Source organism: Cryptomeria japonica, chromosome 1 (assembly GCF_030272615.1).
Source record: "Cryptomeria japonica chromosome 1, Sugi_1.0, whole genome shotgun sequence".
Taxonomy (NCBI): Eukaryota; Viridiplantae; Streptophyta; class Pinopsida; order Cupressales; family Cupressaceae; genus Cryptomeria; species Cryptomeria japonica.
In genome coordinates this window covers 225,560,754-225,577,767 of record NC_081405.1, presented here as the reverse complement: position 1 = coordinate 225,577,767, position 17,014 = coordinate 225,560,754, and positions in this window count along the sequence as shown.

Sequence of the window (17,014 nt, the reverse complement as noted above, 5' to 3'; positions counted from 1 at the left end):
AAATTATCTCACAAAATCCAAAAACATTAAAAAACAATCATCAAAATCCAAAAACATCAGAAAACATCAAAAATACCAAAAACATGGCAACACATTGTATATACTCATCCAAGAAGATACCAAACAAGCATTTACAAAAAATACTCGCACAATGATCACTTCTCAAATCAACCAAACAATCAACATCAAAACTCAAACTGTCTTCAACAAGGATGCATCCTTCCTTACCAAGACAAAGACAAGATAGCATTATCTTTGACAAGAAAATTCTGTTTAAGCTATCAAATACTTGGTTGATTTGTGGGTTATTTATTCATATTAGGTTCCTACAACATTGTTTGTGTATCTTCGGTGCATTATTCTGATGAAGTTCTGGGACATGTGCTAATGGTGTCTACATGGGAAGTTCACTCAACTATGTGATCATAGGCAAAATATAGTCATAGATCACTATGGCTTGCTGACTACAGCGTATACCTCAACCATATGAGCATGAACCATTACCAAGGATCCATATTCTTTATTCTTTATATATGCTATTTGCTTATGAGTACAATGCTCTTTCTTTGGTTCCTCCTACCTCATCCAAATTGGATAAAGTTTTTTTCTCTTATTGTGGTATGAACTTGTCTCAGGATATGATCAGCCCAAGATAAAGGAGAACGATCCAAGTCATGCATGAAAGGAGATGATCCTTGTTTGTTCCGCAAGCAATACTCAGGTCAACTTGACCCATTATATCAAGTTGTTTGTATTAATTTTCTATATCAAAATCCATGTAAGGAATAATCAGGTCATCTTGAATCATTATGTCAAGTTGCTTGTATTTTCTTACAACATTTGAAAGCTCGATGATGAAAAAATAAAGTACTATGGATCATCATTTCATCTCATCTATTTATATTGCATTCCGTTGCATACCGTCCATCCATTTACTCATTTATTTACATAATTTTGCATGCAAGTGTGAACAAAGTTAAAAATGAGCAGCTATGTGAAAATTGAGCTGGTTTTTGGATACAATCGCAACAAAGTACTCTGATACATCATCAAGTGCATCATGCAAAGTTTAAAAAACCTTGCATTCATCTATCATCATCCCATCATCATTTCATTACATTTTAGTCGCATTTGCATTACTCTTTAGCCATTCATTAGTGTGCATTTAATATCATTTAGTTGCACTTACCCCATATAGTTCATTCTCACTTTACTTGCATTTGTATCATTGTATCCTTTCATTATTACCCTCATAACATTTAGATTCACTTACATAGATAATTATCCTTATTTTGCATTTCCTACCATGATTACTCATTACTATACATTCATTTTTAACCTCTGTTAGTGATCATCATTTATCATCATTTCCACACTTATGTATCATACATTTGTTTAGGTTTCCATAATTTCATACATTCATTTATTCATTAGTTAAAGTGCATTCATTCATCCATTTTATCTCACTTAGGATTCATTTAGATTGCATTCATTATCCCTTTTAATTGCATTAAGGTGCGGTTATTAAGCATGAGTTGCATTATCATCACATTAGCATTTTACTTCATCATATTTGGGCATTTAGAATCAAAAAATCATTTGTCTCAAACATTGGTTCATACATTATAGCATATGCATTCATTTAGAAATCATCATTTAAACATTTGTACTTTACATTTGTTTATCCATTTTACATTTATTTTTAACCATCTAGATGCATATACATAAATAAATCATTCAAAAACATTTGCATTAACATCACTGCATATCATTATCCCATCATTGTGCTAATATAAAGTACAAACTATTATCTATATCATCATACATCCGCATCTTATTATGCATACATAAACATCATGACATTGCACACATCCGACATTTTTATCCAAAAAACATCAAAAGCACACATATATCAACCTGCATCCACATGTTAGCATCCAACATCATACAAAAATGCATATAGACATCATGTAAAGAAAAATCATCATAAAAACATGCATATAGGAATCATCTCATAAACACATACATATAGCATAAAACAAATATCCATCTAAGCATAAATCATGAAATCACCATCAAGCATAAAATCCATACATATCAAAATGCATATCATCAAAACTATGGGATCTCCTCATATATATCATCTCATGTATCAGAGTACAATGAAGTCTACAAAATCAGCTACCAAGAGCCATCCAAGACATAGTCCAGGATAACAATATAAATACATGCATGCAAAATGCTCTCTCAGATACCACTCTGACCAGATGCTGCACAACCATCACCACCTGCTCCCCCACTAGTCCCTGCACCATCTGATCCATCTCTCCGTGGAGGCCCCATCAGACCCCCATTAGATCCTATGCCACCTGACCTATCTCTCCATAGAGGACCCATCACACCCCCACTGATCTGCATCCTCTGAGACCACTCTAATCTGGCCTACCACATCTGTGAATAGCTCAGTGCTTACTAACTAGCTGGCATCACCTACTCATATAAACCTCGCCAATACTCTATCTCGACCTGTTCTCATCGGACCTCCCTCACCAAAGCCTCCATAGCCAGCCCCTATCCCTATACTCCCTCCAAGGCCCACACTCTCTCTTGCAACTGAGTCACTCTCTCCACCGCACCATCCCTCTCTCGCAGCACTATACTCAGCTCTGACTCTCATGCAAATAGTTGCACATCTCTAGCTGCAACCTCCACATCCAGATCCTTCACCTATGTCTCAGCTATTGTAAGTCAAGTCTGCAAATGTAATATCATATGATCCCTAAGATCACCACCCCCTATCGCTCCCTCCCCTCTATCCATAGGTGCCTCACCTATAGCTCCCTCTCCAGTGGCTCCCTCCCCTTTAGCCATTGGTACCTCTCTCTCCCCCATACCTCTCCCACCCAATCTAACTCCTCCCTGCATTAGAGGTCCCTGTGATATCCACAATGGCAAACCGCCTCTCCCTCTGCACTGCATCTGACCACCACTACCACCTCCACCTCAGAATCCACCACCCCCACCATCCCCTCCTCCATCATCCCCTCCTCCACCTCCACCATCCCCTCCTCCTCCTCCATCACCGCCATCCCCTCCTCCTCCTCCATCATCGCCATCCCCTCTCCCTCGTCCATCTACTATTGGTCCTCAACCTCCTCTCCTCCTCCATCTTCGTCCCCTATCCTCCTCAAAATCAGGAATCAGCTTTGCCGGATTTGATATCTGAAGTATCAAATGAGCCGCCATATACTGTGTATACTCCTCCGACACCCCTACATCTACTAATCTCAGCTGTATATCCCATGGCCTCGCCTGTAGCATCCGAAACTCTGCCAAATCCTTATCATAGGGTAGTACTGGCCCCCATGCATACCTCTCTCGTACCACCCTGGCATACTCCCTTGATCCCCTAGGCAATCCCTACTACTGTCCAAACTGACTCATAACTCTACTCGGCAACTATCTCTCCACATGGTAGGCTATCCTCCCAATGAGGAATTGGGTCATGAATACATACGACAATGCCTCCGCATCATCCTCTCAAGGCTCGCACTCAATATAGGGTCTCCAGATCACTACATCTAGATCATCCAGTGCCTGCTGCCACCACTCTAACTTCCTCAAGTGGGTCTGACTCATCATACCACTATACATATACATATACGGTTGGTAGATTGCCTGAAATCTCAGACTCACTAATCAGGTAACTGGTAGGTTCTCCCATGCCCAAATATGCAGCAACGTCACTCCCACTGCCAATGAGCCCCTCCTGCGGTATACTACCTCATGAAGCTCCTGATATAGGTGTGCTAACATGCATGGTCCCCATGCAAACTGGGTCCCCTCTATAATCATCTACTCAATAACTTGCCCCCAGCCAACAGCCAAACCATGTGATCGCCTATCCAGACATAGTAGCCCCCCAATGATCCCTGACAACACTACTGGTAGTGGCTCATATAATGCAGCGATATCCTCCCAAGCTATCGAACCATCATCAATATAAACATCCTCATCAAAGAATCACTGCACTGATAGGGTCCCCCACGCTTTGTCATATGTAACCATCTCACCTCAAATAGGTATATACAGGATGCGCCATACATCCTCTAGTGTCACAGTTATCTCCCCAAATGCCAAGTGAAACGTACATGTCTCACTATGCCAGCACTCTGTCAATGTTGTCATGAAACCATGATTCATCTGAATCATGGGCATATGCATCACATCGTACAACCCAGTCGCTGTAATGCAATCCACCTCAGCCTCTGTCAGCCGATCACGCAGCCTCTGTGTGGCGGGATGTCTCTCGCGCAACTCTAAGACACACAGATCCTCCTACACAAGTCCTATCAACCATCATCATTTGTTGTTTTGTTTCAGACTTTCTATGTTTAAACCTAGACTTTCAATAGATACTTTGATCAAGTATCTTTAGGTCTCAACAGGTAAGCAATCATGGCACACCTAAACTTCAACAGGCATTTATCCTAATGAACTAAGTCTTATCAAGGCTCCTATCATTCAAAACAACTCTCACTTCACATCTCCATCCATCCATCATTGGCATCCAAAGATTATTTCTTCAAACACTGGGGCATCTATTTTTCTACACAAAAGCGCTATTTTTTAACAATAGTGCCACTACCCTAACAAAAGCCCTTAATCAACTCTTCAAAAGTGCTCAAACTACAATAACGCTATATCAACTACACAATAGCACTACATCTCAACAATAGCACTCAATCAACCACCCAATAGTGCTAAATAAGCAAAAGCACCCAAACGACTGCACAATAGCACCATTGCGGCACACAAGTGCTAGTTAAATCAACAAAAGCGTCAAAACATAGTTTCAACGCTATTGTCTTGACTCAACTTAGACCTAGCTAAAAATACATCAAAAATGCAAAAAAATCAAAAACTCCATTTCACATACCGCTGGTCCGTAGTCATCTGGCCGTTGGAATCGTCAGACTCGCTCAAGTTGGTGCTCTGCTATCGGTAGTGGCATCCTGACTGCTCCTTGCTCTTCCAAAAAATCACTATTAGAGCTAAAGTTTCACTATGGATGTGAATGCAAATGAGCCTGTCTTTACCCCTTTCTCCCCATATAAACCCTTCGCCGTAACCGTAAATTTCCCTCACTCACCACTGTGGTTCCCATGAACTTCCTAAGCCTTCCATTTCTTCATTTTATCTCTGATTTCTTCTATTTTTCACCAGCATTGCTAACTCCTTCTCTTCTATCACCTTGCTAATTTTCATTCTTTTTCGAGAGATCGCCCGATTTTTTGAAATTTCTCAGCCCATCTCTCGAGGGGGCATACCACCCATTAAATCAACAGTTTATGGGGCATTTCTTCATACCTATTTTTCTTTCTTTGAAACGATGCGATAAATCGCACCATCTCTAAGAGAGGCAAATGTAGTCACATAAATCTATCCATTTTAATTAAATGAATATTTCATATTTATTCGATTAAAAATCCACTAGCCATTAGTTAATTAAATTAATATTTAATTAATTCATCTTCAAACATTCTACTATTAATTAAATAAATCATTCAATTTATTTTAATTAATTCATTAAACCAAATTCACAATCAATTAAATGAATAAATCATATTTATTTCATTTAATCCCCTTTTCCTCTTTTAAATAAATTAAATAAAAACATTTATTTAAATCATTTATACCCCCACTTGCATTTTCCTACAAATGCAACTTGCACACATTTATTGAAATAAATTAATTTTATTTTAAATAAAATCCTATTTTCTCTCACCCACCATCTCCTACTTATTGTCACATTCCTAAGCAACTTGAAGTCACTTCTCAAAGACTTCAAAGTCTTTGCAAAGCATTTAATGCTTTGTGTGTTCAACAATCTAACCTCTAAAGTCTTCCAAAACCACTAATGGCTCTTACATGACCATTAATGGCTCTTACATAACCATTTATGGTTTATTTAACTTGCACTCATATGTCTCCTCAAGCATTTATTGCTTTGACCATGGTTATCCCTTTTGCCTTTGCACAAAAGTTTATCCATTGGATAGAAGCTTTAGTCTTTGAATAAAGAATTTATTCACTCAACCCAGCCTTGACCTTGACTACCAGGTTAACTCTCAGGTCATGTCAAGCATTTAATGTTTATTCCCTCTCCTCTCAACCCCTCTCAAGTTGACACTTGTCATCCTGGTATTGAGTTGAAAGCCCTCACATGGATTGAATATCATTCAATCTTGACCCTTGTTGAGATTACTTAATCTCAACCATCCATTGCTCCATTTTACCTATAAATAGAGCTCACATTCCTTATTTTCAAATCCTCAACCATTTAGTATTCATAGTCATAATCTTGAAAACTTGTATGCATCTAAGTTATAGAGAATTTTAGAGAGCATTTAGCATAAATCACTAATATCTTGTTATTGGCCTAAAATAAACCATTTTAGTATCATAGCATCTAATATTAGCTTTTATTCACACTTGCATAGCATTTAGAGTAATCATCTACAATCTTGAACCTCCATATGCATCCATAGTGCAAAAAGCTGTTGAGAGCTACACTAATTTGGAACTTCGAGAGGAGAGGAACAAGGAAGGAGAAGCTACCAGTATGGTAGAGAGCATATGGAGAAGTTTAGTTACTTTTTGTAGATTCCTTAAGCTTTCTTTTTGTTTAGTAGTATCTTTCTTGATATGCTTGCTTAGGATAGTTTGTAATTGGTGATTTCTAACACTAACATCTAACAATTGATTTCTTTTGTTTCTTGTGTTGTGTTTATCCCACCTAACATTGTCCTTTTTGCAAAGCATCAGTTACAAAAATGTGGCATGTGCCATGTCTGTCAAAGTCAATATATACATATAGAAATGTCGAATATATAAAAAATTGGCCCTTCAATGACCACAACTATAACTATATGTCTCTATTCGTATCTATGAATATGATGGATCATCAAAATCGAGGCTCTTCGAAGCAGTACGTGGCTGCACAAGGACAATTCAAATGTCTAATCAGATATATTTTCTCAATATAACATCAAAATAACTAAATACTGAACTCTAAATTGTTTGAAGTTGAAATGTTGGTTACCTCATTTCTGTCTTCTGCAATTCGGTGAGGCTGAGGATCCATGGGATATCCTGCAGGAGGCTGTAACTAGTAAAACAACATTAATACATGTTAATGACATATATGTCAAATAACACATAATAACTAAAAATGAATAGACTAAAAAAATAAAGAATATCGGAGCCTCAAATGGATGTGTTGTGGTCGTAAAAGGCAAAGTCACATATGAATCAGTTACGACCATTTCCTATATCCATGGTAAGTGATCCAAAAGGAGTTAACTAGACGGTTTCAACTCTGTTGTGCACTTAGTGAAAAGGAGTTGATCTAAGATAGACATACCTTTTGCCTTGGTCGTGTTGGATCCCATAATATACGTGTAGGATTTCTATTGAAATGGAATGGTAGAATAATAGTAGGAAGTTTGCAAGGGGCCTGTAATAGTTTAAAGACAATCATACAAGTTAATAACCCAAAGTTGTTGACAAACTAGATAATAAACAAATATTTTTAACATATGTAGAAAAAATGCACACCGAAGCCTCGTATAGTTCTCCTGTAACCTTAGGAGGCCTAGTCGAATTTGATGCAGCTATTACCATTTCCTGTCTGAAAAATGATAACATATGATATAGACATAAAAGGATTTAGTTATTTTGAACAAGAAAGAATGCAATCCAAAGTGAATATGAAGATATCACCTCTTCCCTCTACTGAACCTCATTGACATCAGGTGCATTCATTAATTTCGTAAACCCCATATGTTTTGGTATATATAACAAATAAATTAAGTGCATTTATGAATATCTACATATATATGTTTAATCATAATACATTTCAACAATTGAATTTAAATTATAGTGAATTACCTTCTATCGTTTGGGTGTCCGAGAGGATATCTTTTTCTACCTCAGAGTGCTAGAGGATGGCTTTCTCACATGAGATGTCCTCGAGGCAGGTGGGGTAAACTAATGGAAAAAAATTAACATAAGGGAAAAGAGCATGTATTTAATATATCACTTAAGTAAAAAATATATAAATCTAAATGGTACCGCATAGCTATCTTGGCCAAATTCAATGGCTAAAAGTATGATATCATCAAGTTGGGACATCTCAGCCACTGATAAGCCCTACAAAATATCAAGTAATGATACATATAATTAACAAAATATATTTTTAACAAATTTACAAATCTTTACCTCTGGTGGCGAAACTACTCATGACCATGGAGTCGACTAAATAGTATGTGGTGTACTCCCACCAACTATTGCACCCTGCAATGCATTTTATTTATATGTCACTTTAAATTGTTCTAAAAATAAAAATTCATTTCTTTTTATAAGATTTAGTCACTTAATTGATAACATGTCATAAACAGAATTAAATGCACCTATGTCTGATGGAGAGGGTACAACATATTGAGCAGTTCATCGGTGAGGGCCACATCCTCTACAGTGGAAGCATGTAATCTACTCCCACAACATGTACACAATTGAGATGTCCCACCATCTTCATCCGCGTGAGTGTCTACACTAGAACATACACCTTGGCAGGTGGGGCACATATGCTGAATGGGCTCGCTCGTGCCAAATGATGCATGAGGTGTTGTTGATTGAGGAGGTGCCATTGAGGAAGGAGGTGTTGTTGATGAAGGAGGTGTCACTGATGAAGGAGGTGCTACAGGTGCTGATACATCCTTTGCTCCGACCAGCTATGTCCCATGTTGAACAATGACATCAGTCAATGATGCAGCTGCCTGAAGAGTCTATAATTCTAGAGACTCCTTCAAGGATATAGGGACAATGACATGAACCATGGGTTTAGGAGTTGTACGCCTCTTGTGTTGTGGATCTACCACCCTATGGGCCCCAGGTCTATCCTACGCAGAGCCTCTCCCTCTACCCTGAAATTGTCGGATGTCAAAGTAATTCAGCTTCTCACCGAGGATAAACTCACAATACAACTTTCTCAAAAAATATAGAGGCACCTTGTGGTTATTACAAGGTGGTTGGTCAAAGACCATATACCACCTATCCCAAAAAGCATCTTTCAACCTAGCATGAACACACCAATCTATAGGAAACATAGTCATATTTAGTTCTAGGTTGTTACTGGTAACAGGATCAGTGAAAAGAGCACATATGTCAGCTTTAACTATGCCCTTTTTCTTCACTTGATCATATGACAACCCATCCGCATAAAATGTTCGACATCTAGCCCTCCATGAACCCCATTCCGTAACCTCCCTAGATACCTCATTTGCACTATTAGCCATTGTTTCTATTGTTCTAGCAAGGGTTGAGTGGTGCTCAAGCTTAGAGGTCCTCAACCTATTCACCAATATAGAAATTTGGGCACTATTTTGTGTAAGGCGATTGATGAGATCCTCTTGTGTGGCATCTACATGATCTAATGGAGGATGTGGAGGGTTTTGGGGTGGTGGTGGTTGTTGAGGAGCAACATTTTCGGGATTTTGAGCGTTTTCTTCTTGCTCTTGTGCAATGTTAATAGGGTTTTCTTGTGTTGCTTGTGCAGGAGGAGGTCTTTGTTGTTTATTTCATTTTTGGGGATTGCTTGAAGAATCTAACATCAAATTAATTAAACAAAACTTAAATCAATTAAAAAACCCTAATTTAATTAAAATGCAAAGAAAAATAATCAAACAAATCAAATCTTACATGTTCGATGGGGTGCCATTGTTGAAAATTTCTTTCGATGATGGGAAAATAAAAAATTCTTGCAAACCCGTGCGGGTTCGATGCTTTTTTTGGCTTCTCTTTGTTGCTGTTCCATAGGTTTTGGCGTTGAAAAAGGCCAAAACCCGTGGCCTAAACAAAAGAAATATGTACGGGTTTTGAGAAACTTTAAATTTTATTATTTAAGAAAAATGTTCCTCAAAACCCGTACGGGTTTTGAGGAACTTTTGGTTTTTTTAATTGTTTTTCTCTAGGCTTGGTGTTACCAAGCCTAGCATGTTTTTGAAATTTTAGAACCCGTAAATGGGTTATGAAATTTATTTAATTTTTTGGCATGTGGCCACTTTTTTGTTCACCATCTTGGTGCACTTACCCGTATTGTTGATCTCCTTCAATATCTTACCTGAGTTTCTAACACCCTCTAAGGCCTCCATGATCTCTTGACCCATAAAATCCCAACATTTTTAGAAGAAACTAGTTGGGAAGCCATCTAGGCCCAGAGCCTTATCTGGATTCATTTTCATGAGGGTAGTTTTAACCTCCTCCTCTATAAATTTCTCAAGTAGATATCTTTTGTGTTCTGCATCAATGAGTTTTGGAATATTATTAATTATATTATGTCGGCCTCTAAGGTTGGAACCAATAGTATTGTTATGGATTCCTTCAAAAAACCTTAACGCTTCCTTTACCACCTCTGATGGGTCTTCTAGATTTAATCCTTGGTAGTTCTTAATGTTAGAGATTTGGTTTACCCATTTTTTCAGCTTGGTGCTATTATGAAAGAACTTTGTGTTGCGATCTCCATCTTTCAACCATGTTTCTCTGGATTTTTGTCTCTAGCAGATTTCTTCTTTTACTAGAATCTCTTCATACTCTTTTAGTAATATTTTTTCCTTTAAGAAGAGATGTTCATCCATCCCTCGATGCAAAACTTCCCTATTAACATCCTTGAGGTCATTTTCTACTAAAAGTTTCTTATCAAAGATGTTACCAAAGTGCTCTTTGTTCCACTCCAAGAGCCTCCTTTTGATTAATTTCAGTTTGTTTGCAACAATATACATCTTTGAGCCTGAGAATAATGATTCACTCCACCATTGTTCAATCAGGTTGATGATGTTATCATCCTTATACCACATATTCTCAAATTTGAGTGGGCAGTTACTTGGTCCTTGTTCTGCCAAAATGTTAAGTTGCAGTGGATAATGGTCAGAACCGGATAAAGGTAGGAACTCTGCTTCCATAGTGTAATTGAAATTCATAAGCCCCCCATGGATAAAAAATCTATCAAGCTTTTTAGAAATATTGCTAAAGCCTTTCCTCTTGTTGTTCCATATAAAGGTGTTCTCTACTGTCTGGATTTCGATTGATCCAATCATTGAAGTCCAGTGTCGCGGTAGGTAACTTATTACTACCTCCTCTTTTGCCTGATTCCTTGGTGATGGCATTGAAATCTCCTCCAATAATACCCATCTCATTCAGATTATTTCTTAATAAAGTCTCAAGTTCCAACCAGACTTGAGGTTTATCCTTGTTCTGAATAGGACCATATACATTGATTAGGTTAAATCTTAACTTATTATTATAACAGTTTAACTTTCTACCTATCCAATTTTGTTTTATCTCTGATGGTGTAAAAGAGGAATATCTAGGATCCTAGATGATTGCTAAGCCTCCGGAAGCCCCATGTGCTGGGGAATACTTTAGTTTTCTAAAACCTAATTTCTTTTCAAAGAGGTCAATCTTAGTTGAGTTCATTTTAGTTTCTTGGATTAGAATTATGTCTAGTTTTGACTTAGATATACAACATTTTATGATACGCTGCTTGTTAGGGGCATTCATGCCCCTAACATTCCATGATAAGAATTTCATGGCTCTATGGGGAGGAACTTCCCCTCCCCTACATTAAATAGTGATGAAATTTTGGGTTGGCCCATAGCTTCCCCATCCTTGGCTCTTAATTCAGCAAGGGATCTCCTACCCCTCCTTTTAATGGGATTGGCATAGTTAGGAGAGTCTTTGCTTTCCTCTATATTATGGATGCCTAAAATGTTTGGGTTCTCATTTTCCAAATTATCTAGGTCAATGAACAATTCTCCTATTTCCATATTAACTCTAGTATGTTCCAATAAGTTTTTCACATATAGCTCCCTCTGCCTTTCCAATTCTTTGGAGTCACAAACCTCATCAACAAGCTATTCCATTAGGTCATTAACTACTTCTTCCCCAATAAAGTTGGCAATAATGTTGACTTCTCTTTCTACTTGTTCTTTCTCTTTTGCTTCTACCACCACTGGATTAATATTATGGGATGGTCTATATTCCTTTGCCCCCCCACTTTCCTCAATATCCTTATCTTGTGTTGTCGGCTGGTCATGCTCAGATCTTTTATCCTTAACAGGGGGACACAATTCCTTCTCCAATAGTTGCTCTGAAGGGGATAATTTTACTTTTGTTGAAATACCTAAGGGGATCGCACATTCTTCTTGTCCCTTGTTAATGATAAATTCTCCTTCTTCAATATCTTCAATATCCTTAGTTTCCTCAATATGCCTAGATGGCAAAGGGATTTCCTCAACCACAAACCCTCCCTTTTCTAGATTGAGACTAATATTGACCCCAGGAATCTTGCTAGATCTCAATTGAGAAGGAGGCAGAATTGGAGTTGATGCAGGGTATAGATCTAGAATCCCTTTGAAGAATTTAGGATAGGTAAGGAAGGATGACACCCCTGATTTAATCTCAATAGGTTTTAAGGTTTTAACACTAATGTCCATATTAATTATCATCACATAGTTCACATACTTCCTATATTTATCACTGATTTCTACAAATTTGCCAGTGCGATTACCAATTTTCCTAATAATTTCAATATCCATTAATTTGACTGGTAGGTTAGGTATCAATACCGGTCTATCTATCTTTAGAGATTGCATATTATTAGGGTTAAAATCTAGAATCCAATCTAAAAAACAAAAATCAAAACCTTTTAAATTCAGAGATTTACCTATTAAGAGTTCCTTCTTATGTCTTGAATTACCACAATCAATATACAGAAAACATTTAGACATGATAGCTATACTTACTATCCAATTGAAGGATGACATAAACCAATCTACAATAGCCTCCGATGGAATTCTAAGACCCTGCCATCTCACAAAACTCCAAAGGCCTTGCAAGATTGTTGAATCCACTTAACCAGATTCTCATTAATCTGTAAAACATTAACCAAGTCTGAGTTAGGGTCCTTGATATAACCCAATCCCTCCATTAAGGGTTTAGGAGGTAGGAAGGTTGTCTTGCCCTTTTTTAAAGAAACCTAAGGTGCATATTGAGTTTGAACCGGCCTTCTGGAATTTTTAATTTTGCTTCTACTATTATTTTTTGAAAAAAGGCTAGCCTAGGGATCTGGTTTTAAATAACCTTCCTCAAGATTATGCAGCTGATTGAACCTATTGGAAGTGGTTGACCTAGAATTACCTTGGCCTCATTCCCTTCTATTCGAAGCCCTTGGAGGGTTTTTCATGGCTACCCTGCGAGCCCTCCTAGGTTTCACCACTTGCCATTCTCTCTGCTCCTAACGCAGGGGAGCCCTAATCCTCAGGTTGCCATATCTGAGTGCATATTTTTGTTGAAATTAATAATTTATTATTTTATGAGTTATTGTTTTATTATTTATTTGGAATTAGTTATTTATTGTGATAATTACTTATTAATTATAGAAATTAATTCTTATTATTTATTTTTTAATTATTTTTAAATGAATTCCTATTTGTGGTTATTATTCTTGAATGAACTATTGTTTATTTATTTCTAATTATTTTATTAGATTATTAATATATTATCTAGTCAAGTGGGTGTAACCAATAATTCTATTTTAAGTAGATTATTATATTTTAATTATAATTAGTTATTTACTATGAATTGTTATTTTATTATTAATGATTTTAAATGATTTATTAAATTGTTATTCTTTTTTATTGAGTTAATTATTTATTTTTTTAAAATGATTTATCATTTATTTTTTTCCTTTATTCTTTTATAAATTATTGTTTTATTACTAGAGTTGACCATTAGTTCTATTTCTAGATTTTTATATTGTTGTTGGAATTAACTTATTAATTATTTATTCTTTTTTTGGTTGCTAAGAAAGAGTTATTTATTTTGAAGGTATTTGTGATTTGTGATTTAATATTTATTTATTTTATGAATATTTTATTTTGCGAATTAATTTTATTATATATTCATTATTTATTTAATATTTTAAGGATTAGGGTTTTGCTTTTCTTTGTGTGCTTTATTTAGATAATTGTACTTTATTTATTAGGGTTTTATGAGAGTTGATTATTATAATTACCATTATTATCATAGGTAATTTAATCAATTATTTTGCACCAATCAAAAGTGATTATTATTTTTTCTTTAAAAAAAACTTAGTTTTTTTAAAGTTCAGATTTATATTTTTAATTTTTAGATATTATAAAAAAAATTTATCTGTGCACTATGGTTGGTTTAAAAAAATTAGTGTTATAGGAGCAAATTTTTAGAAATGATAGATTTTTTAGGTTTTTTTAGATTTCTTTGTGTTTTAAAAATTGAACTGTGTATTTTAAATTTTTTGGGGGATTTTTATTATTTATAATATTGTAAATAAAATATTTTTTCTAAATAGACATATAAATTTTAATAACTATTTTTATCTTAGAATATAGATAATAAAACCAATTATAAGACTTGAGTCATTATAAATTAAATTAAATAAAAAGAAATATATTCAAATATTTCTATAAAAAATAAACCTAATCATTCTATGTATTCTTTAAAATTTTATTTTATATATTTTTCAAAAGCATTCTATTTTTTAATGTTTTTTGAAAATCACAAATTTTTTAATCATTTTAATATATACAAAATAATTTAATAACTTTTAATGATAAATTTAAATATTTTTCTTTAAGTTATTCAAACCAATTATAATTAATATTACATAAATATGAAAATAATATAATATTACACAAAAAATTGATAATTAAATTTGAGATTGATTCTATTATTATAATTATAAATATATAAATTTTTTCAATTAAATTAATATTATGGTTTAAAAAAAAAAAATCATTATAAAATTTGTATTATATTATAATCATTATGCCAAAGCCATTCTTATGAAGTGAACCACTTACTTATTAAAATCAATGGTTCAAAATTGAGGAGAAGAATGCAAGACTATAGAAATAGAAAAAAAATTGATAGAATCATAGTTGAGGATAAGGAACTCCTGAACATCAATGAGATCAAAGATGCTTTTGAAATGTTTTATAAAACCCTCTTTACCTCAGAAGATAGTGAAGCCTCAAAAGAGGCTAGAAATAGGTGTAGTACAATTATCCAAAAAAGAATCTCCTAGGATGAAGCTCTTCCTTTCAAGACCAAAATCTCTATGACACAAATTGTTGATGCCATTAAAGCCCTCAAGGATGATAAGGCCCCAGGCCCCAATGGACTTCCTGCTGAGTTTTACTAAACCAATATTGAGTGGGTCACCAAAGACCTTTATGACATATACACCGAAGCATTTTATAGTGGCACCCTTGAGGAGTCCATCAATAGGGGCATTGTTAAGCTTATCCCAAAAGATGGGGACAAAGCACTCATAAAAAACTGGAGGCCAATTACTCTCCTCAACATTTCTTATAAAATCTTGGCCAAAGCCCTAGCCTCTTTCCTTGAGAAGATCCTTCCCAATTTCATCTGATCTACCCAAACATGATTCATTAAAGGAAGGTATATCTTAGAGAACCTTGTCACTAGCTGGGAATCTATGGAATGGACCAAAACTTCAAATCAAGATACTGCCATGTTCCTTGTATACTTTAAGAAGGCCTATGATAGGGTGGAATGGGACTTCATCCTCATGATGCTCAAAGCCTTTGGTTTCCCTAGCGAGTTCTGTAAATATGTCCAAATTCTCCTCAAAGATGCCTCTGCCCTGGTTGAAGTTAATGGATCACTTTCCCAGTTTATTCCTCTTTCTAGATCCATTAGACAAGGTTGCCCCCTCGCCCCTGCTCTATTTGTCATTGCATCAGATGCCCTCTTTTACCTCCTAAGAGATGATACCCTATCCCCTAAACTTCATGACATTAAGATGTCATATGACTCTGAATTGCTCAACATTCAATTTGCTGATGACACTGCACTCTTCCTGGAGCTTTCTAGGCATAACATTGACTCCCTCAATCAAAAGATTGCAACCTTTGGTAGAGCCTCTGGTGCTTGTATCTCTAATTCCAAGTCTATCCTACTTGGGTGGAATGAGGAACCTCCAAACTGGCTTCAGCAGGTTTGATAATCATGGGGAGGACCCAATAAAATAGTCAGGTACCTAGGTATCCCTTTTTATGTCTCTCCCTCTCTCAAGGATATATGGATTTTGGTCAAAGAAAGGATTGACAAAAAACTTAATAAATGGGACAATAGGATTCTATCCCTGGTTGGTAGGATCCAAGTCTACCAAAAAATCCTCTCCTCCTATAGTTTGTACTACTCCTCTATCTGGATGTTCAGTAACTACCAAGTTTATGAGATCCAAAACTCTATCAGGCACTTCCTTTGGTCTGATGGTAAGGGTAAAAGAAATGCCCACGTGGTCAAATGGCTCTGGTACCACATAGATAAGAAACTTGGTGGGCTGGGACTTAAGGTTCTCAGAACACAAGGAGTTTCCTTGGCTGCCAAGTGGATATTTCAAGCCCTCGAAGGACAAGAACCCTGGAAGATCCTTGTCAGAAATAACATACAAAATAGTGTCCCCAAGTCTACCAAATCTTGGAAAGCCCTTCCCTTTAGTGATCTGATAGTAGGTGGATTCTCTGTGTTTGTTCAAGGAACTTGGGTGTTTAAATCCATCTGGAAAGCCTAGGAGCATGTGCGTAAACTTATTACCAACTCTAATATTGACTGTAATAATACTCTGCATGGGGAAAGGTCAATATGGTGGAATCTCTACCATAACTCTAAACCCCTCTCTTTAACCCAAGGCTTCTCTGCTAGGAATTGGTATAATAAAGGCATTAAATACCTTATGGACATCTTGTAACATGATAATCTCATCAGCTGGGAGGACCTTAGCAATAAGTTTGGCCTCCTTGCCTCGCATAAGAGAACCTACAATATGATTAAAAACGCTTGTGCTTGTCTAGATCTTCCTAGGAACACTGATGTAGACACTCACAAA